This window comes from Manis javanica, chromosome 4 (genome assembly GCF_040802235.1).
Source record: "Manis javanica isolate MJ-LG chromosome 4, MJ_LKY, whole genome shotgun sequence".
Taxonomy (NCBI): domain Eukaryota; kingdom Metazoa; phylum Chordata; class Mammalia; order Pholidota; family Manidae; genus Manis; species Manis javanica.
In genome coordinates, this window is record NC_133159.1 from 126,336,020 (window position 1) to 126,361,231 (window position 25,212).

At 38.9% G+C, this 25,212-nt stretch overlaps 1 pseudogene; it reads right to left on the minus strand.

The window, feature by feature from the left end:
• Positions 1–1,550: 1,550 nt before the first annotated feature.
• LOC140848606 (dynein axonemal heavy chain 9-like) overlaps positions 1,551–25,212 on the minus strand; it is a 198,895-nt pseudogene continuing 175,233 nt past the window's right edge.

Sequence of the window (25,212 nt, forward strand, 5' to 3'; positions counted from 1 at the left end):
GAAGATGCTTCCTTTCCACAACAAAGATGTATAATAGACAAACTGCTACTAGCTGTACTGGGACCTATGTACCTCAACCTGTCCTAAGCTGTTCTAAGAAGGGGTTTTAGATATGACACAAATGGAAAGACAGTAGTGTCTTAGATCATTGTTACATGCCATTTGTTGACAAACATTGAGTTTGAACAGATCTCACTGTGCCTGCAAGGAAATAAAGAAAACAAGAGGTATTTATATAAATACAGAACAAGGAAAGGAATAGCAGTATAGAAGAGGAAGAATAGCATAGCTCTGGAAACGACTCATTAACCAGATCTACAAAAAACATGAAGAAAGCTGCTTGGCATCAACTGTAGAATGGTTCCTGTGATACCATTGCAGAAACACAGGCTGAAATAAAAAAGCAATAGGATGTGTTGGAAAGGGAAAAGGGGCAAGATGAGGAAGGGCTGTTAGAATGGTAAAAATGTAATAGCATCATTAAAGTAGTCACTGAAAGCAGGAGAAGCAGTAGCAATATTACTCACTATTAAATTAGTATTACTGAGGATAAACTTGGAAAGCTCTCCTGGAATGTAGAGAACAAGGCCAAAGGGATGAAAACAATGAGTGAGAACATAATAGATATGGGGCACAGGGAACCCATCTAGAAGATCATTGCTCTGGGAGGAGAGGCCAGACCAGATGAACAAACCCAGATAATAGAAGAAGACTTACCCAAGCAGAAAAAATCTCTGTGTATAGACTGCAAGAGCTCACTGCATCCCACAAAATGAATGAACTCATTTGGAAATAGTACATCTATGAACCAAGAAACTGAAGTGGGTAGAAAGGACAAGTCAGAATAAGGAAGTTCAGTACAGAGTTATTCCAAAAGCAACATTCTGAGAAAATGACGGGAAGTGAAAGGCTTAGACATTGGCAAGACCATGTGATGTCCAAGAATTAAATTGATCAAAATCTTAGTTTCACTGTGCAGAAAGGTATGAAAGTTCACCATCTTAATGAGAGGCTGCTGCTGCTGCTGGTAAACAGAGCATGAAATGGGGCCTTCAAGGGACCAGTGATATTTGATGGGCATGAGCAGGGGCAGAGAGGATGCTAGATTTGTCCCCAGTTCTCAAGGGAAGAATAAAAATTGACTGAAATAAACTCATCCCTTTGGAAGAGTTAGTAGAAAAATATAACAAGGTCAGGATGACAGGGGCCCACTTTTGATAGACAGCCACTTAGGAACAGATGAGGAGGTGCATAAGATCAGACAGGATTTGTTTAAGAAATTAGGCTCCAGTGGCTCTTTGATAGACCATATAGCAAGACACAAGAAACAACAACAAAAAATTGCTATCACCCTGCAACCATTTCTCCCAATCAGTCATCTTTTTTGGTTTTGAAGATGGAAGGGAAGTTGGTGGAGAGGAAAAGGAAGTAGCAGAATGGGAGGAAATGGTGAAGAGGGAGAAAGGTGCTTCAGGGGATCGGGATTCTCGCGTCAGTGAAAGACAGCAGAGCAGACCACAGTCGAGGGCACGCCCGGCTGCTGGGGGAGCTCAGCTGTAACTTTTGGTCCTGTCTCTCTGGAAGACCATGAATGATGTTGGGACCTCGGTTGTGATCCCTCCAGTTGTCTGGAAAGGGGCAGCCCCCACTCCCCCTCGGCCCTCTGCAGGCAGCAGAGATTGACCGCTAAGGCTCACCTGGGCAGATGTGCTGTGGAGCTTCAGCAGCCCATTCTCCAGCCGCTCCATCTTGGACTTGAGCTCTTTCCCACTGCTGTGCAGCAGGCTCTGGTAGAGTCTGATGAACTCCAGAAATGATTTGGGAGTGGTGTAGTTGTAGTGCTGCTCGTTGCTCAGGTAAGACTGGGACGTTTGGTTGACACTTGTGTGGACAAAAGCCATGAACTTGCTGATTGACTGCTTGACCTTGGGCTGAAATCATAGCAGGAAATAAAGGGATGGTCTGGCTGTGAAGACTGGAGCTGACGGCCTACCATGCTTGATAGTGTGGAAAAACTGAGCTCCAGAAACTCTGTCTGAGCCTGAGCTTGACCCCTGAAATTCTGAACACAGAATTCCTTGTGCCCTGAGGTGGAGAGGATCTTGAGGAATGCCTCCTTTTCCCTCTCACCTCAATGCTCTCTGTGCTCTGCAAGAAGCAGAGGCTGACAGACTCCAGTGCCTGCTGAGGCCACTCATGGAACCAGTCGATGGCTGTGCAGTTCACAATGGCTGGGAACTTCCTGCTGCGGACCCTCAGCTTGTTCCCCACAGGGGAGAAACAGAGTGTCACCTGAGAAGTCAGAAGGGTGGGGAGAACTGAGAAGCTTTTTGAGAAGCACTCGTAGACAGACTGGCATCAGGCTTTTTATATCCCAGGAAGTTGGGAAGCAAACTCAACAGAGAAAAAACATCTATAAATGCTAGTCCTTCTTGTTAGCCAAGAAATTAACAATACTGAGACTGTGTGAGGCAAGAGGGAGGCCACTGCACAGGAAGCAGATCAGAAGGGCACCCCTGCCTAGGTGCTCAAGCCACTGCACCCTTCTGCCCACCCCCAGCACAGTCAGTGAGGACAGCTGTGTCCAAAATGGCAGCAGAGGCTTCCACAACCCATCACTGGCCCTGCCTACCCTGGACAGTAAACCCTCTGTACCTTCAACTGTCGTTGGACCCGACCGATAAAGAACTTCTAGCAGTTCTGTCTGCTGTCAATCAGACCTTGGCTCTTGACTTCATTCCCCACATGGTTTATGATATTCTCAACTTCATCATCAGAGTAGAGATCTGGGATCTCTCCTGAGAAGAAATGGAACACAGGCGGGCAGCTTTGGCATCTCCCCACATGGTACAATTGGACAAGAGAGGTTATCTAACCTTGGGAAACACGGCCTTTGATTTTTAGGCCATTTTTAGGCCACTCTTGCTGGTGAAACTGAACGGACACCATATGGACTCCAAACCCAGAGCTGGGGAATGATACATAAAAGAATGGAAAGATTTAACTATAAAATAGTAAAACCATAAAAATGATAGAAAAAAATGAGGGGAATACTTTCATAAACTCTGAGTGAGGAAAGGCTTTCTAACTATAAATCAAAATTGGTATGTTTTAAAAGACAGATATATTTGATACATATAAATTGATAAACTGTATGAAAAATATAAATTTTATGTAAAAAATGACACAAAGTATAACAATAGCAATAACAAAACCAAAAGAACCAATGAAGAAAATGCATGTTTTCCAAAGAAGACATGCAAATGGCCAACAGGTGTGGGAAATGGTGCTCGGCATCTCTAATCATCAGAGAAATTCAAGTCAAACCACAATGAGGTAGCGTCTCACACCAGTCAGGATGGCTGTCATCAATCAGACAAGACAAATGCTGGCGAGCATATGAAGAAAGGGGGACCCTTTGTACACTGTCAGTGGGAATGCAAAGTGGTACAGCCACTATGGAAACCAGTATGGAAGCTCCTCAAGAAATTTAAAATAGAACCACTAAGTGATTCAGCAATCCCACTTCTGGGTATATATCCAGAGGAAATAAAACCACAGCTCAGAGATTTCTGTATTCCCATGCTTCCTGAAGCATCATTATTAATGATAACCAAGGTGTGGAAACAATGTAAGTGTTCATCAGCAGATGAATGGATCGAGAAAATTATATATATACACATATGTGTAAAAAATATACATATACACATCCAAATATGAAAAACAGATGAACATTATTTAAAAGAAGGAAATCCTGTCATCTTCAGTAACAGGAATGAACCAAGAAGGCATTATGCTAAGTGAAGTAAGCCACACAGGGAAAGAAAAATACTGCATGGCATCAGTTATATGTGGAATCTAAAAAAAAAGTCAAACTCATAGAAACAGAGAGTGGAAAGTGTTTGCCAGGGCCTGGAGGGGTGGAGTGGGAAATAGGGAGAGGTTGGTAAGAGGATACAAACTTTTCAGTTATATGATGAATAAAGTCTAAGGATCTAATGTATAACATGGTCACTATAGTTGATAACACTACACTCACTTTGCTGAGAGAGTAGAACTTAGATGTTCTCATTCAAAAAACGTTAAAAAAAGAAAATATATGTATAACTCACATTGCAGTTAGATGGCTGATCTCCGTAAAATGTAAAGAAACTCTACAAATAAAGGAGAAGATCGATACTTCAAAAGTGAGATGTGGTGAAGGAAATGAAAGTGGAGTTCACAGTACAGGAAATACAAATGCCCCTTAAACATGTGAACAAATGTTTTACCTTACTTGTAACAGAAGATATGCACACTGAAGCTATGTTTACTTATTGTTTTGTTTGTGCAAATCAGATTGGCCAGCATATGAACACTCAACCCTATAAAGGAACTTTAAAACTATACCTAATTATTATTTTTTATAAGATTGGCAAAATTCAGAAAGTTAGATAAAATCTTGTACTAATAATGCAGCATGAGAAGAAAAAAAGTTTTTAAATCTTAACTAAATATATAAAAATAGGATGACCAAGTAGGGTTTATCCTGGAAATGCAATTATGGTTAAATATTAGAAAAATATACGAAAATAATTCATTACATTAATAAGATTAAAGAGGTTAAACAATATGACTGTTAAAAAAGACGTACAAAATTTCTAAAAACCATTAGTAAACTTGGAATAAATGAAATTTCTCTTAACCTTGTGAAAATTAATTAGGGGAAAACCTCACTGTCATGGAGCCTGGAGGCCTGCAGGGGGAGCTCTCACACCAACCACTCCTTGTCAGTTGCAGACACAGAAGAGGTAGACCTGCAGGGCTATTCTGATTTAGATATGCTTTCTACCCCAGCAGGAGTAAGGACGATGTCCTCCTATCCTGTAACAGCCAATAGCCCAGCCAATGCCAGACCATTACAACTCAGCCAATGAGAAGCCACTACACTTCCGACTCCCAGTTCCATAGACTTTTTGTTTGTAACAGCCCCTCTCAACTCCCTGCTTTTCTCTATGAAAGAGCATTCCTCTCCTTTGTTCTCTGAACTAGCCTACGGTTTTGCTGCGCGAGCCTTGTCCCAAATTGCAATTCTCTGCTATTCCCGAATAAACCCATTTCTTCTAATAAAATAACTTACATGCTTTTATTTTTTAGGTTAACACTTGAAAATAGATATCTACTGCAGATTCAGAGCAAACATCATACCTAATTGTGAAATACTAAAATATTCTCTTTCAAATCTAGAAAAAGACAAGTATGATTGCTAGCATGTTTTCTATTCAACGTTATATGGGAGGTCCTAGACTATGCAAAAAGATCAAGAAAAGGAAAATGTATAAGGATACCTAAGGAAATAATAAAACTTTTTGCTCAAAATCTAATTTTCTACATAGAAAAACTAAAAGAATATAAACAAGCCATCAGAACTCATAAGCATGTCCAACAACAAGCTTGCTGGATGCAAAATCAGGATCGGAAATAAAATGGCATGGCTGCACTCAAGGAAAAAAAGGTTACTTAAAAAGCTATTTAGAATACCAGCAAAAACAATTGTGAATACCTTATAAGGCAGGTGGTTGTACATGGAAAGAGGGGCCAGATCTGGATACAAAAACTAAAACATACTATTGAAGGGCATAAATAAAACCCTAAATAAATGGAAAGAAAGATTGTGCTCATGGGTGGATGACTTAGTATTACCAGTATCATAAAAATGTAATTCCAATAAAAAATAAAATGGGTTTCTTTTCAATCCTGACAAGCATATTCTAAAATTTATATGGAAGAGCAAAGGGCAAAGAATGGGCATGACTTTCTGAAGAAGAATCAAAAGGAGAGATTTGCCCTACCAGAAGTCAGGTTTCTTTATGAGCTATGAGGATTGAAACAGAGTGAAATTGGTACCGGGATGAATGGAACAATGAAAGCGACTCCTAGGAACAGACCCAGATACAAATATGAAGTTGATACTAAAAATCAGTGTGCAAACAGGGATGGATTAACCAATAAGTGAAGTTAAGACAATTAAGTGTCACCATTAAAAAATAAAATTAGAACATTATACAAAAATAAATACCAGGTGGATGAAAGACATACATAAGAAAAGTGATACAATAATGATTTAAAAATAAGGAGATAATTTTATGATGTTGGATAAGACAAAATTTGTGAAACAGCACAAATAGCAGAAAGCATAAAAAAGACTTAAATTTTACATTTAAATTAAATCAGCATGATAAAAATGTCATATACAGACTCAAAAAGATATTTACAACCCATGTAATGAACAAAGGGTAAGTATCCAGAATATATAAAGAACTCTTATAAATCTATAAGAGAAAGACAAAGAACATGAGAGCAAAAGGGCAAATTTAGAAAAAGGCAACTCACAGAAGAGGAATAGCCAATAAAACTTGAAAAAATGCTTGATGTCAGAAGAAAAAAGGGAAAGGAAAACAATGAGATTTCATTTCATACTAGCTGGCAAAAATCAGTATGTCACATAAATCCAGTGTTGAAGAAGTTAGGTGCAAACAGGTATTCATGAAGTATTGGTCAGAGAGTTCATTTATACAGCGAGTATACTCTGGTGAGCAATTTGGCATTTTTTAGTAAAGTTGAAATGCACATATCAGACAAGTCAGTCCTTTGGGGCACCTTTGGGGCACCTACTGTAAAGAAACTCTTGAACATGCACACAGAAGATTCTATTTTGCAACACTGTATGTGATTGCATGGGAGTTTGTTTTGCTGCTTTCTGAATGTCCAAGATATGTTATAAAGAAATATGGAAAACATAAAGGGGAGAAAGTTGTTGAGAGTGTTGAGAATGTAAAAACCATAAGGGAGAGGCAGCAATGAAAGAAGAAAGCAGACAGGGCAGAACTGTGAATCAGGAACCAAGAGGTGGGCTCCTGGTGCAGATGGAAGGACTGGCCTTGGAAAGGAAGCATGGTAATATTGGAGGAAAAGAAATGTTCACAAGGAAATAGAGACAGACTGTGAGGTATACAGGTATTCGCAAGGCTCAAACTAAATGACCTGTTTTCTCAATGTGAGATATGAGGTTGAGGGAGGTAAGAATTAAGGGAAGCACTGGTGAAATGTTGACAACACTAGGCAGGATGTAAAGGTGAATGTGGCTCATTCCAGGGTAGTCTGTGGGCATCAGAAAAGCTCTTTCTCATTTCCAGGACAAAGCATTTGGTAGGTATGGAGGCCATCAGGAGCTGAAGTCATATACACGCTCCCCTTTAAAGTTCTCCACACCCGCATGCCTCTTCCCTCTTCCATAATCAACACAGAAACGTTAACTCCGTGGAAATGTCAGAGATGGAAGAAGCCACCGAGGCCACCCTACTCATGACACTTCCTTAGGGATTTGGGTGACATCCTCAAAGATGGGAGGCTTGCCCAATGGTTTGGGACTAATCAGACTGATGGGAATTATGACTCCATCGGGGAGGCTACAGCACTTCCTTGAACTGCTATACCTGGAGGAAACTTACACCAATTTCCAACAAGTTTCTGGTCTTCGTAGTCTGACAGCACTAATCTAGTAGCTGGGAGTTTAGTAAGACTTTTATACTGATTAGGCTTAATCATTTACAAGGTCAAATGAACAAATGAATTCTCATGAAAACGATCGTTTATTTTCTTCCCTTAATTAGACAAACTTGATTTAATTTCCATTTGTTGAGATATTTCATAGCATGCATTTAAAATACCCTTGGCTATAATTTGTCAAAATCAAGGTCTTACTAATGGAATAATCCATTTCAGTCTTATTTGATAAAAATAGGAGTCAGAGAAAACTGTTAGGAAAATGAAAAGGTATTTAGCATGTGTTGTGAGTTGAGTTCAGGGAAGTTTTTCAAAGGGAAACATTCAAATGTTTAAATTAAATCAGCATGATAAAAATGTCATATACAGACTCAAAAAGATATTTATAACCCATGTAATGAACAAAGGGTAAGTATCCAGAATATATAAAGAACTCTTATAAATCTGTAAGAGTCAGGGGCTGGCCGTGGCCTGTATCACTCTCTCCTTTATCTCTCTGATAGTCTGCATTTCTTGTCTGTTAACACACTAGAGCCCTCCAGTAAGGACTTGGATTCCCTTCAGTCTCAGAACATTTGTAATAATAGACTCTGTGTTCTTCACCTATTATTTGAAATATGTAGGATTTCTGTCCTTTTGGTGTTTTTCTTTCAACCCATAAAAACTTTATTTACTAAGTTATATATGATGTCATTGGCAATCAACATTTGACATTTAAACTGTTGTGGTGCTTGATATAACAGGCATGGGGAAAGGGACTGAGATTTAAACACTGCTGTATATCATTTCCAGGAATGTTGGGCCCCACATTTCGAGGAAGTATGCACAATGCCAGATGCACACGTATACACCGCAGTCTGATACGACATGAATGGCAGCCTAGGAGTGCGGTCTGTTCAGCCCTGCCCAGAAATGTTGATGATCCTCTCATTATTCCATTTTGTGTATAATCCATCTCAATAAATACATTTTTAAAGCAAATTTCTTCCTCAAGAAGACATATAATGGAATCTTAGGTATTTGGTCAACCTTAGATTTTAAAAAACAATCTATTTTCAAGTACTTGATTACATATGTTTTACAGAATAAAATAATTTAGTAATGATTATTCTTTTCTTGTAGTTCTAACACTTGAAGATCATCATCATTTAACACTTTTGTATATTGCTTCCTCATTTATTTTCTATGTCAATACCCTTAAAAAGATGCAAGGTTATAATTTATATTATGCCCTGATATCATCACTTTTTAGGTTACTACCATTTTTCCGTTTAATTAAATACTTTTAAAAAACTATAGATAAGCAGACAGGTAGGCAGATTCTGTTAGTGGCTGAAGAGCAGTCTACATTCTAGTTTCATTATATGACCACTGCGAGCTTACTTCTCCTTACATATGGTGACTTACATTAATTTATATATAGGTCCCTTAGACACATGCTATGTACATGTTTTGAATCTTTAATATGTTGTACCAAACATGATATTCTTTATTATCAAGACTGAAAAATCTTTAGGTCTGCATCTGTCTGTATTCTTTTTTAAATGGCTCACTAAGAACTACAACTGGGTATTGGTTATTTTTACTGACCACAAATAATTTTTTACATATAAGTATCAACTATTTTTCTATATAATTATCTATTGAGAGACACTTAGGGGAAGAGAGAATATGTCCCTCAAATGATTGCCATATGTAAAAAAAAAAAAATGTTTAATGTAATTAAATATATGAATCATTTCCTTTTTTGAACCTGTGCTTCTACGTTTTAGTTTATCCTTCCTCAAGCCCAAGATCAGGTACTCATATATATTCTTTTCCAGTATATTACTACATCTTTGTATTCATTATTTGCAATGCTATTTTTGTCAATACAATGTTGTTATGGCTTTCTATTCTTTTCCAGGTATTTGTCTACTTGATCAACATCATAACTTTTTACATTAATATCTAGCATTGTAAATTCCCCTTCATTATTATTTTTTACATAGACATTTCTTGTCTCTTATTTATTATATAAAAATGAAATTCAGAATTGCTGACGTGTAAAAAATTCTTGCTGAGATTTTGATTAGAAATATATTAAACTTACAAATCAATACAGATTGAAAATAATGAGTTTCCTATCCAGAAACACTGAGTCTCCACATCCTCAGAGTAAAGTTTAATAGTTTTCTTCCTGAGGTCACTCAAGTTCTTACAAAGGTTAATCCTTAGCACACTTTCTGTTGCTATTATGAATGGGTTCCTTTTTTTTCTCAAATTTTTGAATTGGTTATACTACTATGTAGATCAAGATATTTATGTTATTTACATGGAATCTTACTACAGTCTATTAGTTTGATTGTCTTGGGGATTTTTTATTATGTACAAATAATTTTATTTTCCTTTCCAATAGCTCTCTTTGTCTCATTCCTTTTTCTTTTCTTAATACTGGCTAGACATTTCAGAGTTATTTTAGATAGTAGTGATGCAGACACACTGTAGCAGTAGATAGCAGACACATTGCTAATTTTAATAGGGGATAAAATTCTAGTATTTTCACTATTAGTATTTTGGCTATTGACAGCTTAATCCCAATTTTGCTTATAAAATTACAGATGATTCCCACAAAATATTTACAATAGGTACCTCTACACAGTGAGATAATAGGTGATTATATTTTCCTTCACATTTTCCCAGTAAATGGACTATCTAGGTTTTCTACATGTACCTTAAATTTGGTTTTAAAAAAACATTCCACTTGATTAAGATTCTCATCCATATGTGGAAAAGTCCCTATGAAAGTATTATCACTTTTTAGATAACTACACAGTTATAGACCATAACTGCAAATTTTGTGTATTTTTAAATAATTAGACTAGCCACAAACTCTTCCAGTTTCATCTCCTTTTTCCCCCTAACATTCCTTGCTGATGGAAAACACTTGTAACTTCAAATAATCTTGGGCAATAATCAGTATCTTACAGAAGGCAAGAGAAAAGCAAATCCTAAAAAAACCTTTCTCTTAGGAAACAACATTCTACTGTCCTTTGTGAAAGACAGCAGATCTAAAAATAATAATGTCTGGATACAATTTCTCCAAGTAAACTATTTTGCTAATAAAAATAACACCTCATCCTTTTGATTAAAATACATTCTTGCTTAAGATGATATTACAAGATGCCATAAAATAAAAATACTAACAATTTGTCCTTAGGAAACGTCTTAACATTCCCAGATCAGAGCTCCATGGAAACAAAAAGATTAAGACTTGCATGCTAACAGGAGCATGGGGCAATTGCTCCAAATCTTCATCAAATCCTGTTTCCTCCATATTTCATGAAGTAACCATTATACTTAACCTATTTTTCCATCTGAAATAACTAGCTTGAAATACATTATCAGAAATGTCAACTTCAAATAAAAACAGCTGAACTTTTCATTTTTCAAATGAGTTTTAAGTTTCAAAATGTTAAAAAAAATGCAAACTGTTACCCATCTTCTAAAATCAGAAATGAAATAATTAGGTCACAATAGTAGACGGTTCTTTCTTGGAGACAAAAGGATGATGAATGCAACAGGAATGTTTATTGTCAACTGAAATTCTTCAAGCCTGGCTTCCAAGTACGAGTCTTGATGCAGGTTACTATGACAACTTAAATTATGGAAAATGTCCCCCCTTCTTCTACCAAGTTGTTTTCTCCACAAGATCATTTCAAGCCTCCTAAAATCTGTGTGCGTGAATTGCCTTCCCAAGCTGGAACCCCACGCTGGGGTAGGGGGAGGTAGTTCTGCAGACGAGCAGGAAGGGTAGGGGAGCCGGACAGCTCTTCCAGCAGGAGCCACACAGGCACTCTGTTCCGCAACTGCGCCGCCCCCGCAGGACGCCCGGCGGACCGGCCGGGGCGCTGGGGACGCGGCGGCGTCCGTGCCGTCCTCCCCGCGCCTGCGGGAGGCCCGGGCTTCCCGGGCGCCCACGCTGCTCGCCTCCGGGCCGGCGCTGGGTGAGCAGGGGCGCCCTGGCGGGAGCCGCGGGCTACGAACGCGCGCAGAGGCTGCGCCGCCAGCAGGAGCTGCCCCCAGCGCCGCCGCGGGAGGACGAACGGGCAGACGAGGCTCGGCGCAGACCGCGGCGTTGGCGGCCTCCTTTTGGTGTTTCTATGTATAACCTGCTGGGTACTGGGGGGCAAACTATAGTCTACAGGTTAAATCTGGCTTGCCACCTCTATTTGCATGGCCTGCAAGCTAAGAATAAATGGTTTTTAGAATTCTAATGGTTGAAAAAAATTAAAATAATATTTAATGATATGTGAAAATTATAGGACATTCAAATTTTATTGACCATAAATAAAGTTTTATTGCTCACAGCCACACTCATCCATTTAGGGATTGTCTATGGCTATTTTCCCAATGCAATGACAGAGCTGAGTAGCTGTGACAGAGACTGCATGGTCTGAAAGTTGCCAGTATTTGCTTTCTGACCCTTTATTGAAACAGTTTGCTGACCTTGGTTTATGTGATACCCTTACCGCCAGGATGTTGAAAGCACCCAGGCCATTTAAAGCCTTTTTCCAGGTCCTTAGGATAATGGTGTTTGTCAGAAGATTCCAAGAACTCTTAAGAAGACTGCCAGACGGCATTGAGCGCCTCCGAATTGGGAGCAAAGTCTGCATTTCAGGTTTGTCCCTCCGGTTTCTCTTGACAGACTTCCTGTCACTTATGCGTGATGTAGGTAGTCATGCTGAAAACAGGAGACTGAATTGCCAGAGGGGATTTTCTGATGTGAAGAAGAGAAGTGAAAACAAATATTTGAAAAGCACCCTCCAGAGACCTAAAGTTGGAAGACATTGTTTCTGCCTGCGATCATTAACATGTCCAAATGTTTCACAAGTCACAGTAAGCATCATCTACTCTGTGTTAGTCTGGGGGTCTCAGAGGTAATAACTGCTGTTGGGAGAGGACATCCTGATGGCTTAAGATGCTTCAGTTCGTTGGAGCGTGGAAAGAAAAAGGACGGCGAGCCAGTTAGCTTCACACTGGCTTCAGGATTTTGGCATCATATAGACCCACCGTTTTACAAAATATTTCTCAGGTCTCAAGGGAGAAAAAGCAAGGGGGTGTGGTGGCCATCACGGTACTCCTGCCCTCTTTTCTTTTTTAAAAATTAAGTATCGTTGGGGCGGAGCCAGGATGGCGGCATGAGTAGAGCAGTGGAAATCTCCTCCCAAAAACACATAGAGCTATGAAAATATAACAAAGAAAACTCTTCCTAAAATAGAGACCAGAGGACACAGGACAACATCCAGACCACATCCACACCTGCAAGAACCCAGCGCCTTGCGAAGGGGGAGAGGAAGGCCACAAACCAACAAGAAGGGAAGCTCTTCCAGCGGTCACTCGTAACAGCTCTGAAAACTATCTCTATCACCATGAAAAGGCAAAACTACAGGCAGACAAAGATCACAGAGACAACACCTGAGAAGGAGACAGACTTAATCAGTCCTCCTGAAAAAGAATTCAAAATAAAAATCATGAACATGGTGACAGAGATGCAGAGAAAAATGCAAGAGCAATGGGATGAAGTCCGAAGGGAGATCACAGATGTCAGGAAGGAGATCACAGAAGTGAAACAATCCCTGGAAGGATTTATAAGCAGAATGGATAAGATGCAAGAGGCCATTGAAGGAATAGAAGCCAGAGAACAGGAACGTTTAGAAGCTGACATAGAGAGAGAGAAAAAGATCTCCAGGAATGAAACAACACTAAGAGAACTATGTGACCAAGCCAAAAGGAATAATATTCGTATTATAGGGGTACCAGAAGAAGAAGAAAGAGGAAAAGGGATAGAAAGTCTCTTTGAAGAAATAATTGCTGAAAACTTCCCCAAACTGGGGGAGGAAATAATGGAACAGACCATGGAATTACACAGAACCCCCAACAGAAAGGATCCAAGGAGGACAACACCAAGACACATAGTAAGTAAAATGGCAAGGATCAAGGACAAGGAAAGAGTTTTAAAGGCAGCTAAAGAGAAAAAGGTCACCTATAAAGGAAAATCCACCAGGCTAACATCAGACTTCTCGATAGAAACCCTACAGGCCAGAAGAGAATGGCATGATATACTTAATGCAATGAAACAGAAGGGCCTTGAACCAAGGATACTGTATCCAGCACGACTATCATTTAAATATGATGGCGGGATTAAACAATTCCCAGACAAGCAAAAGCTGAGGGATTTTGCTTCCCACAAACCACCTCTACAGGGCATCCTACAGGGACTGCTCTAGATGGGAGCACTCCTAAAAAGAGCACAGAACAAAACACACAACATATGAAGAATGGAAGAGGAGGAATAAGAAGGGAGAGAAGAAAAGAACTCCAGACAGTGTATAAAACAGCTCAATAAGCGAGCTAAGTTAGGCAGTAAGATACTAAAGAAGCTAACCTTGAACCTTTGGTAACCACGAACCTAAAGCCTGCAATGGCAATAAGTACATATCTCTCAATAGTCACCCTAAAGGTAAATGGACTTAATGCACCAATCAAAAGACACAGAGTAACAGAATGGATAAAAAAGCAAGACCCATCTATATGCTGCTTACAAGAAACTCACCTTAAACCCAAAGACAAGCATAGACTAAAAGTAAAAGGATGGAAAAACATATTTCAGGCAAACAACAGTGAGAAGAAATCAGGGGTTGCAGTACTAATATCAGACAAAATAGACTTCAAAACAAAGAAAGTAACAAGAGATAAAGAAGGATACTACATAATGATAAAGGGCTCAGTCCAACAAGAGCATTCTAAATATATATGCACCCAATACAGGAGCACCAGCATATGTGAAGCAAATACTAACATAAATAAAGAGGGAAATAGACTGCAATGCATTCATTTTAGGAGACTTCAACACACCACTCACCCCAAAGGATAGATCCACCGGGCAGAAAATAAGTAAGGACACACAGGCACTGAACAACACAGTAGAACAGATGGACCTAATAGACATCTATAGAACTCTACATCCAAAAGCAACAGGATATACATTCTTCTCAAGTGCACATGGAACATTCTCCAGAATAGACCACATACTAGCTCACAAAAAGAGCCTCAGTAAATTCCAAAATATTGAAATTCTACCAACCAGTTTTTCAGACCACAAAGGTATAAAAGTAGAAAAAAATTCTACAAAGAAAACAAAAAGGCTCACAAACACATGGAGGCTTAACAACATGCTACTAAATAATCAATGGATCAATGAACAAATCAAAATAGAGATCAAGGAATATATAGAAACAAATGACAACAACAACACTAAGCCCCAACTTCTGTGGGACGCAGCGAAAGCAGTCTTAAGAGGAAAGTATATAGCAATCCAGGCACACTTGAAGAAGGAAGAACAATCCCAAATGAATAGTCTAACATCACAATTATCGAAACTGGAAGAAGAAGAACAAATGAGGCCTAAAGTCAGCAGAAGGAGGGACATAATAAAGATCAGAGAAGAAATAAACAAAATTGAGAAGAATAAAACAATAGCAAAAATCAATGAAACCAAGAGCTGGTTCTTTGAGAAAATAAACAAAATAGATAAGCCTCTAGCCAAACTTATTAAGAGAAAAAGAGAATCAACACAAATCAACATAATCAGAAATGAGAATGGAAAAATCACAACAGACTCCACAGAAATACAAAGAATTATTAAAGACTACTATGAAAACCTATATGCCAACAAGCTGGAAAACCTAGAAGAAATGGACAACTTCCTAGAAAAACACAACCTCCCAAGACTGACCAAGGAAGAAACACAAAAGTTAAACAAACCAATTACGAGCAAAGAAATTGAAACTGTAATCAAAAAACTACCCAAGAACAAAACCCCGGGGCCGGATGGATTTACCTCGGAATTTTATCAGACACACAGAGAAGACATAATACCCATTCTCCTTAAAGTATTCCAAAAAAATAGAAGAGGGAATACTCCCAAACTCATTCTATGAAGCCAACATCACCCTAATACCAAAACCAGGCAAAGACCCCACCAAAAAAGAAAATTACAGACCAATATCCCTGATGAATGCAGATGCAAAAATACTCAATAAAATATCAGCAAACAGAATTCAACAGTATATCAAAAGGATCATACACTATGACCAAGTGGGATTCATCGCAGGGATGCAAGGATGGTACAACATTCGAAAATCCATCAACATCATCCACCACATCAACAAAAAGAAAGACAAAAACCACATGATCATCTCCATAGATGCTGAAAAAGCATTTGACAAAATTCAACATCCATTCATGATAAAAACTCTCAGCAAAATGGGAATAGAGGGCAAGTACCTCAACATAATAAAGGCCATATATGATAAACCCACAGCCAGCATTGTACTGAACAGCAAGAAGCTGAAAGCATTTCCTCTGAGATCGGGAACAAGACAGGGATGCCCACTCTCCCCACTGTTATTTAACATAGTACTGGAGGTCCTAGCCACGGCAATCAGACAAAACAAAGAAATACAAGGAATCCAGATTGGTAAAGAAGAAGTTAAACTGTCACTATTTGCAGATGATATGATACTGTACATAAAAAACCCTAAAGACTCCACTCCAAAACTACTAGAACTGATATCGGAATACAGCAAAGTTGCAGGATACAAAATTAACACACAGAAATCTGTAGCTTTCCTATACACTAACAATGAATCAATAGAAAGAGAAATCAGGAAAACAATTCCATTCACCATTGCATCAAAAAGAATAAAATACCTAGGAATAAACCTAACCAAAGAAGTGAAAGACTTATACTCTGAAAACTACAAGTCACTCTTAAGAGAAATTAAAGGGGACACTAATAAATGGAAACTCATCCCATGCTCATTGCTAGGAAGAATTAATATCGTCAAAATGGCCATCCTGCCCAAAGCAATATACAGATTTGATGCAATCCCTCTCAAATTACCAGCAACATTCTTCAATGAATTGGAACAAATAATTCAAAAATTCATATGGAAACACCAAAGACCCCGAATAGCCAAAGCAATCCTGAAAAAGAAGAATAAAGTAGGGGGGATCTCACTCCCCAACTTCAAGCTCCACTACAAAGCCATAGTAATCAAGACAATTTGGTACTGGCACAAGAACAGAGCCACAGACCAGTGGAATAGATTAGAGACTCCAGAAATTAACCCAAACATATATGGTCAATTAATATTTGATAAAGGTCATGGACAAAAAATGGCAAAATGACAGTCTCTTCAACAGATAATGCTGGCAAAACTGGACAGCTACATGTAGGAGAATGAAACTGGACCTTTGTCTAACCCCATATACAAAGGTAAACTCAAAATGGATCAAAGACCTGAATGTAAGTCATGAAACCATTAAACTCTTGGAAAAAAACATAGGCAAAAACCTCTTAGACATAAACAAGAGTGACCTCTTCTTGAACATATCTCCCCGGGCAAGGAAAACAACAGCAAAAATGAGCAAGTGGGACTACATTAAGCTGAAAAGCTTCTGTACAGCGAAAGACACCATCAATAGAACAAAAAGGAACCCTACAGTATGGGAGAATATATTTGAAAATGACAGATCCGATAAAGGCTTGATGTCCAGAATATATAAAGAGCTCACACGCCTCAACAAACAAAAAACAAATAACCCAATTAACAAATGGGCAGAGGAACTGAACAGACAGTTCTCTAAAAAAGAAATACAGATGGCCAACAGACACATGAAAAGATGCTCCACATCACTAATTATCAGAGAAATGCAAATTAAAACTACAATGAGGTATCACCTCACACCAGTAAGGATAGCTGCCATCCAAAAGACAAACAACAACAAATGTTGGCGAGGCTGTGGAGAAAGGGGAACCCTCCTACACTGCTGGTGGGAATGTAAATTAGTTCAACCATTGTGGAAAGCAGTACGGAGGTTCATCAAAATGCTCAAAACAGACCTACCATTTGACCCAGGAATTCCACTCCTAGGAATTTACCCTAAGAACGCAGCAATCAAGTTTGAGAAAGACAGATGCACCCCTATGTTTATCGCAGCACTATTTACAATAGTCAAGAATTGGAAGCAACCTAAATGTCCATCGGTAGATGAATGGATAAAGAAGATGTGGTACATATACACAATGGAATACTACGCAGCCATAAGAAGTGGAAAAATCCAACCATTTGCAGCAACATGGATGGAGCTGGAGAGTATTACACTCAGTGAAATAAGCCAAGCGGAGAAAGAGAAATACCAAATGATTTCACTCATCTGAGGAGTATAGGAACAAAGGAAAAACTGAAGGAACAAAACAGCAGCGGAATTACAGAACCCAAAAATGGACTAACAGGTACCAAAGGGACTGGGGAGGATGGGTGGGCAGGGAGGGATAAGGGGGGGAAGAAGAAGGGGGGTATTGAGATTAGCATGCATGGGGGGGAGGGAGAAAGTGGAGGGTGGGCTGCACAACACAGAGAGGACAAGTAGTGATTCTACAACATTTTGCTAAGCTGATAGACAGTAACCGTAATGTGGTTGTTAGGGGGGACCTGATATAGGGGAGAGCATAGTAAACATAGTATTCTTCATTTAAGTGTAGATTAAAGATTAAAAAAAAAAAGAAAGAAAGAAAGAAAAGAGGGATTACTCCTTGATAGGAAAAACTATTGGTAAATCAAAGATCAATGCATGCTTTAAATATCCTTAATGTTGATCACTTAAAGGGTGTCAGATGATCAGCTATGGAGGTACTCTTTTCTGATAATATTCCTTTCTATTAATAAAAAAAAAAAAGCAGTCCCTGTATGCTGACCTCCAATGAGTTCTGCACAGTGGTATAGAGGTCATGTCAAAGTGTGGGCAAAGGGTCTGTTTGTTTCTATGCAGAAGATCAAGGCCTAGCTTGGATACCCAGAAAATGAACTAAGATATGATATGAGGAGGAGCTTCTGGCATCAGCACTCTCTGGAGGAATCGTGCTGGGGGATGATCATCAAAAAGCCTCCACAGGGATCCGGGCGATGCTGTGGTTGCGGCTGCATCCACCCCACCGTTTCCTGGACTTGCCATTGGAATGAGGAGGGAGATGTCTAGGCTTGCATGTGCATACAGTGAGACAACGAATTTGACCGGATCTGTACTGTTGGAACTCAACCAGGAGTTGGGAGGGATGCAAGTTGTAGCACTCCAAAATCTTATGACTATAGACTATCTACAGTTAAAAGAACATATGGGACGTGAACAGATCCCAGAAATGGGCTGCTTTAATTTGTCTGATTTTTCTCAGACTGTTCAAGTACAGTTGGACAATATCCATCATATCATAGACAAATTTTCACAAATGCCTAGGGTGCCTAAATGGTTTTCTTGGCTTCACTGGAGATGGATGGTAATTATAGATTTGCTTTGTTTCTGTCACCGTATTCCTATTATGTTAATATGTGTGTGCGAATTAGTTAGTAGTTTAAAACCTATACATACTTAAGGTACTCTACAAGAAGATATGTCAAAGAAATGATCAATCCTCCCATGTTTTCTTCCATATGCTACCTCTATAGCTTTTCTTCTTCCTTCCTAATTACAACCCTTAAATAGAATTCGTGCCTCATATCGAATTTACTGAGTATCATAATTCCTCCAGGTGGTAAAGATACCTCGAGACAAGTGCTGGGCATAGAAGCCACAGGGCATAAATCTGCAAAGAAGTAAAAAGCTAACCTTTTCAAACAATATGGCTTCTCTCTCACTTACCAACTTTACATTTCCCTGTATGGCCCCAGAAGATGACTGGTTGGCCAGAGACGGGTAAGATTCCTCAAGGGAGGAACAACCTAAGACAGGCACAGTCGCAGGGGGGCCATCAGGTGAGAAATTGGCGATCAACAGAGGTGAGGCTCAGAATCTCACCCCCCTGCTTTGAGAGAAATCTTCTGCATCCGTGGATGTTTTGCTGCCCTTGTCTAGCTTGGATTAATACATAGTCCATAGGCACACACCTGATCATCTACATTTGCCCTCTTACAGCACTAAACTATGTTTTCTACCTTTATCTTGCATCTACCTACCACTTCAGCATTTTATTAAAAATAAAAATAATAATAATAATAAAGGGAGAAATGTGGGATCAACATATAAATCAAGTATAAAAATAAAACGAATATTCATATTTGACCTGATTGTTTATAGTTCATAATGTGTGATCAAAACTGAAAGTTTCTGTGATGAATGCCCTTGTACTGTTCACTATGTAAGAATTTATTCACTATGTAAGAATTCGTTCACCATGTAAGAACTTGTTCATTATGCTTCAGAAGATTCGAGACTGACGAGAATTAGGCTTGAGATGGATTAATGATTGTACATTGAGCATTGACCCCCCTAATACTGAATTCTATTGTTGTTAACAACCATTTGATCAATAAATATGAGAGATGCCCTCTCAAAAAAAAAATTAAGTATCGTTGATATCCAATCTTATGTTGGTTTTAAGTATACAACGGTTTACAGTGGTTCAACAGTTACCCACATGATTAAATCGTCACCCCCACTAGCGCAGTTACTATCTGGCAACTTAGGAAAATTTTACAGAATCATTGGCGATATTCTCCATGCTGTACTACCACCCCTGTGAGCAACTTATATTATGATTGAGAATTTCTGTACCCTTTTCCCTGCCCCTATGTTTACATACCTGGCAACCTCACCACATGTCCAATGGTGATATGTAATATGTAAGATGGCACATCATTATCATGATATGAACCCATTTCAGTTCAATGAATACCTCCTGAATACTGATTATGTGCCAAGAAATACATTAATTGCTGACAATATAAATGATGAAAATAAGTATCTATAGAGGGTTATAGTTCTATCAGTATGGTTTTATTTTCTAAACTGGATGGTATGTACTTAATCCTTTTTATTTTGTATCTCTGGATTGTTTTATAAGAAATAATTAACCAACAGCAGACAACATGGTCTTTGCCTTCCATAAATGTATGGTGTTGTTTCAATATAATGGTGGTGTGTGCAGCAGTGGAGTGCTGTGGAAATATGGAGGGATGTTCCTCATGCCCAGGGGTGACAGGGGATCGGGGAAGATTTCCTAGAGAGGTGACACCCCAGATATGTCTTACAACATAGGTAGAAGTTAATCCAGACAAGGGAGAAGGGCATGCAGTTCAAAAAGAACAGTGTGAGTAAGTAAGGATGTCAGGAAACGGCATAGAGAATTATCTCAAGCAGTTAGGAATTACAAGATCACACAGAGGTCAAAGACAATTTATTTTTCTGTACAAAAGGGGCTTGGATATTCCCCTGCATTCAGTTAGGAGCTAATGAAGTAATTATAGTATAGATAGACTTTTTTGAACCAGAGAGGGGGACTGCTTGGAAGAGGTATTGCCTATTAGGTAGGGAGGTGAGTTATAGTAGTGTCTGCATTTGTTGAAACAAAAGATGAAAAGATCAGTGTAGCCATGATGGTCATGATAGAGAATATATGGATTCAGAATAGGAGGTAAAACTGGTGGCAGGTGATTATAGCTTGGATATAGGTGGTAAGGGAGAGGTTAGCAATGTAGGAGAATGCACAAAGGCACAGTCTCAAAAAATCTCATGTGGGAATTGAGTACAACAGGAAGAAAAGAAAATGGTGATTATTCAAGCATCTTTTTGCATTACCCTTTTGGCATTTCTTCTTGGATCTGGAGAGCCACCAGATGCAGGTTTAAATTTGTGCTCTTTGTGGTTTGAAGATGCATTTGGTGAATGGATCCACAGAGACCACAAAATATGCTCAGGTAATCTGGTAATCTGGTACACGCTTGACAGCTTCTCTTTTGCCCCACACTTTCTCTTTTTCCTTTTCAGAGAAACTGGGCCAGATTTCAGCTTATATAAAGTATAGATAGTCCATCAAGAACTCCAGGTTTTCATGGGAGATGAGCAATCTCATGCCAAGTCTGTTATAAATACTTCCAGGCTACATTATCATGAAGATGTGTGCAGACCACTAATATGGCAATCTGGGATCTAATCCTAAAGCATCTGGAAGATATGATGAACTTCTCATGTTACATATGCCAAGAGAATATTTGGCACAAATATAAAAAGGACAGTCTGGTTTAGAGATGGAGAGACATATAATGTTACAAGAGAGGGGAGCCATTGGTTATAAACTATTCCAATGGACCGCATATAAGCTATATGATACACAGCTTTGAGCACAGCACCTACTGATTGGAAGATGGGGGTTTAATAAATGGCTTGAATACATGAATAAATGGAAGGGGATCTAGTCTGAGCCAGGGAAGAGAAATCTTAATTTTGGATGGAATAATTAAGCTTTTCAAAAAGCAAAAGGAAAACCTAATATAGGATCCTAAAATAAAATGAAGTATAAAATCAGGCAGAGTTAGGAAAGGAGAGACACTACATCTGGAGCAGAATGGGCCTTCTAGACTGGGACTGCAGTTAAATGGGCTCTCTGGTATGCTGGAAAGCTGGAAGCAGATGTGCTGTGCCAGAAAGCTAGAGAATGATTTTGTTTTCTCTATATATATTAGGATAAGAGCTTGCTGATTCTGAGCTTGACTGAAAAACTAAGAGAGAACACATTTTCTAAGAATATCTGTGTTTGAGGGCCAGTGTACATTCTTTAGGAATTATTATAACAGGGCAATAAGGACATAGTAAAAATTGAACTTTCCAGATTCAACAAGGGTCAACAGTTCATGCATAATTTCAACCAGCAGTTGACACCCTTTAAGGACTCTGGCAGCCAAGGGATGTGACTCAAAAATATGCTTAATTTATTCCTAATCTATGTGGCCACTTCCTTCTGATACAATTATGTATCTTTTGCAAATTTGATCAGGAACTATATTTAATTTTTTAACTTTGTGCATAGGATTTATTCCTATCACTCTGTAACCCACCTGAGATGCGACTGGCATATGATGGGTTCTGAGATGTCTGGCTGGTGTCAGAAGTGGGATTTATGAGCTGAATCATTATCATGGTTTGATTTTGGAATTGGTGTCAGGAAATCAAGTGATGAAACAATGAACTAAAGAAATGTGGGAAGAAACCAGATAGCCTATGGCATGAGATAAGTAAGTTACTGTGAAAGATGTTTTGGGGGGAGAGCTGAATCAGTGGAATTTACTTACTGTGCCTCTATCTGCAATAGAACAGGACTTGTAGATAACTGAAGAGGGATGAGTTAATGGTAAGGGAGCCCAACATGTAATTTCATAGTCTCTATCGTGTTATCTAAGAGTGGAGTGATTATACAACCCCATAAAACTGAAAATCTAAGGGAATGGGGGAGGTTCTGATGGATCTCCACAACCTTCCCTAGACTGACAGTCAATCAGTCAATTTCTAGCCAGAAATTATTTCTTTGCCAGGGAAAATTAGAACTAAAATATGCTCTAGTTCTCCCTGTGAGAGTGGTTTAGGAAAAAAAAGAAAGGAAGATATAAAAAGAATAGTATTACTTTTAATTGTATATCCACTTTAACATGTGTATGTAAATCTTGTTGTTTTTATAGAGAAGCCTTAAAATGGAAATATGCACTTGAAGCTTCATGATTTTGGAGCAAGCTGATGCATTACTTTTTCACTGGGCAGGGCTTCAGAAACTCATTTGAACTTGAAAATGTTATCTTCTAAATGAAAAATTAAGAATACTTAATTGAGGAATAAAATTTCAATTGGTAAAAGTATAACATCTTCTGTGTCTCAGACATTATTTAAGGAGAAGATGACCTGGCTGAATTGGTGCCATTTGAGATACATGCCTAGACTCTCCAAAGCTATAAGTCTTCGGAAGCACAATTTTACCTTTTTTGATTATTTTAGAAATTAGACTTTAGGGTACAGCTTCAGGGTAGGAAGGCAGTTGGACCCCTCTCTTATCACTTGATGAAATAATAAAAGTTGATGCAGTGTTGTAGGTGAAAGACTGCTGTAGAAGGTGGTGGGATGTTAAAAAGACACTATAATGGAAAGGAAAAACCTAATGTATTGGAGGAGAAAAGGAAAAAGCAGGCAACTCTTGGATATAAAGCTCACTTAAACAGAACAAGTTGGGAAAGAAATGAAAACGTGGGATCAGTGTAATACTTGAGCCAGCACAGTAAGAAATCTGGGATTCTGGTCCTCATCAGAAACAATCCAAAGGTTGCTCACAGAGCCTGTTAGTGCACACTCTGGACCAGGGACCAGGAGCTCTTCATAAGTGACAGTGAAGTGACCTGGGGTACTAGGGCACAGAATTTGAAGGAGGCAGTGATTCTGAAACAGGGAACTTCCTAGGGATTAAATGGTAGTAGTCATCCTGAAACATACTGCATATGACATGGGATAGACTACGGAGAAATGTACCGTGATCATGGTTTTCGTACCTCAGTAAGAAAGAGTATTCAGTAAAAGAGCCAGGGATGAACTGTGGATAAATGGGCTTTCTGAAATTCTGGAAAGCTAGAGGCAGACATTTTGTTCAGGAACATCTGTTCACTGACTTTGTTTTCTTAATCCAGATGAAGACGTAGTTTAACAGATGCTAAATTTGGTTTTAGAGCCAGGAAAGCATATTCTACCTTCACTTATTTAAATATAAATACACACACACACACACACACACACACACACACAATCCACCCCACATTTCTGTAAATGTATAATTTATATACTAAATTGTCTTATATTCTTGGATATTTATATACATATTTACATCTTTTCACATATATACATGTATGTATATATGTAAATACACATGACTTTTTTCCAGAATGGCTGACATAAGTCCTGAGTTCCTAAGCAAATAAGGACAGTAAAGTATCAATAATTCAATTTCCCCCTTTAAGTCCTATCTTGCACTGATAGTGTCACAGAGCAGTTGGCAGCCCCTGTCAAGTTCTTTGGAAACCAAGGAAATCATTTTAGTCATATTCCACATCTGTTACTGCTTTCACTTTGCTTCCACAAACTTCTGAATCCTGGGTTAATTAAATCAGCAGCCTAATCTTTTCCTGTTGTGTAGACTTTGTATGTGTACATTCTACGAATGTGTGTGCATATTTCTGCCAATGCCTGAGCTACCTAAAATACTGTGCACTTACCAGTTTCTCTCTGTCTTCCATATGGGGAGGGGACAGCACCTTCTCTCTGGCCTAAGCAGATTAGCACCCTCTTGACCTGCTCTTCTTCCAACAGTCCAGTCCCAGTGAGAGAGCCCCAAGATTGTCTGTCTGCTTTGAAATGAAATGAGAATGAGAAAGCCAGGACAGCAGACAGAGCACCAGCCCTAGAAGGACCTCAGTGCACAGCCCACTGTATCAGTTTTCTCATTGCCATGACCTTGCTCTTCCAACCTTTGACCAACTCTCCATCTTGGAATGACTCTGACTCCAGGGGAAATTTATTAGACACTCAAGAGCAAAGAAGTCACTTACCAGATGCCAAGAGATCATTGATGAGCACAAGGAACTTCTCATCAGCCACTTGGGCATCAGTCATGAGGAACACTGTGCTGATATACTTTACCCCGGCTTTCAGGCACAAACGGGCCAGGTACACCTGCAGAAACAATCGATATCAGAGATCTCTGAGAAGAGGGTTTGATTAAAAGAGATGCCCAACCCACTCTTTAGGATTGGGACCATT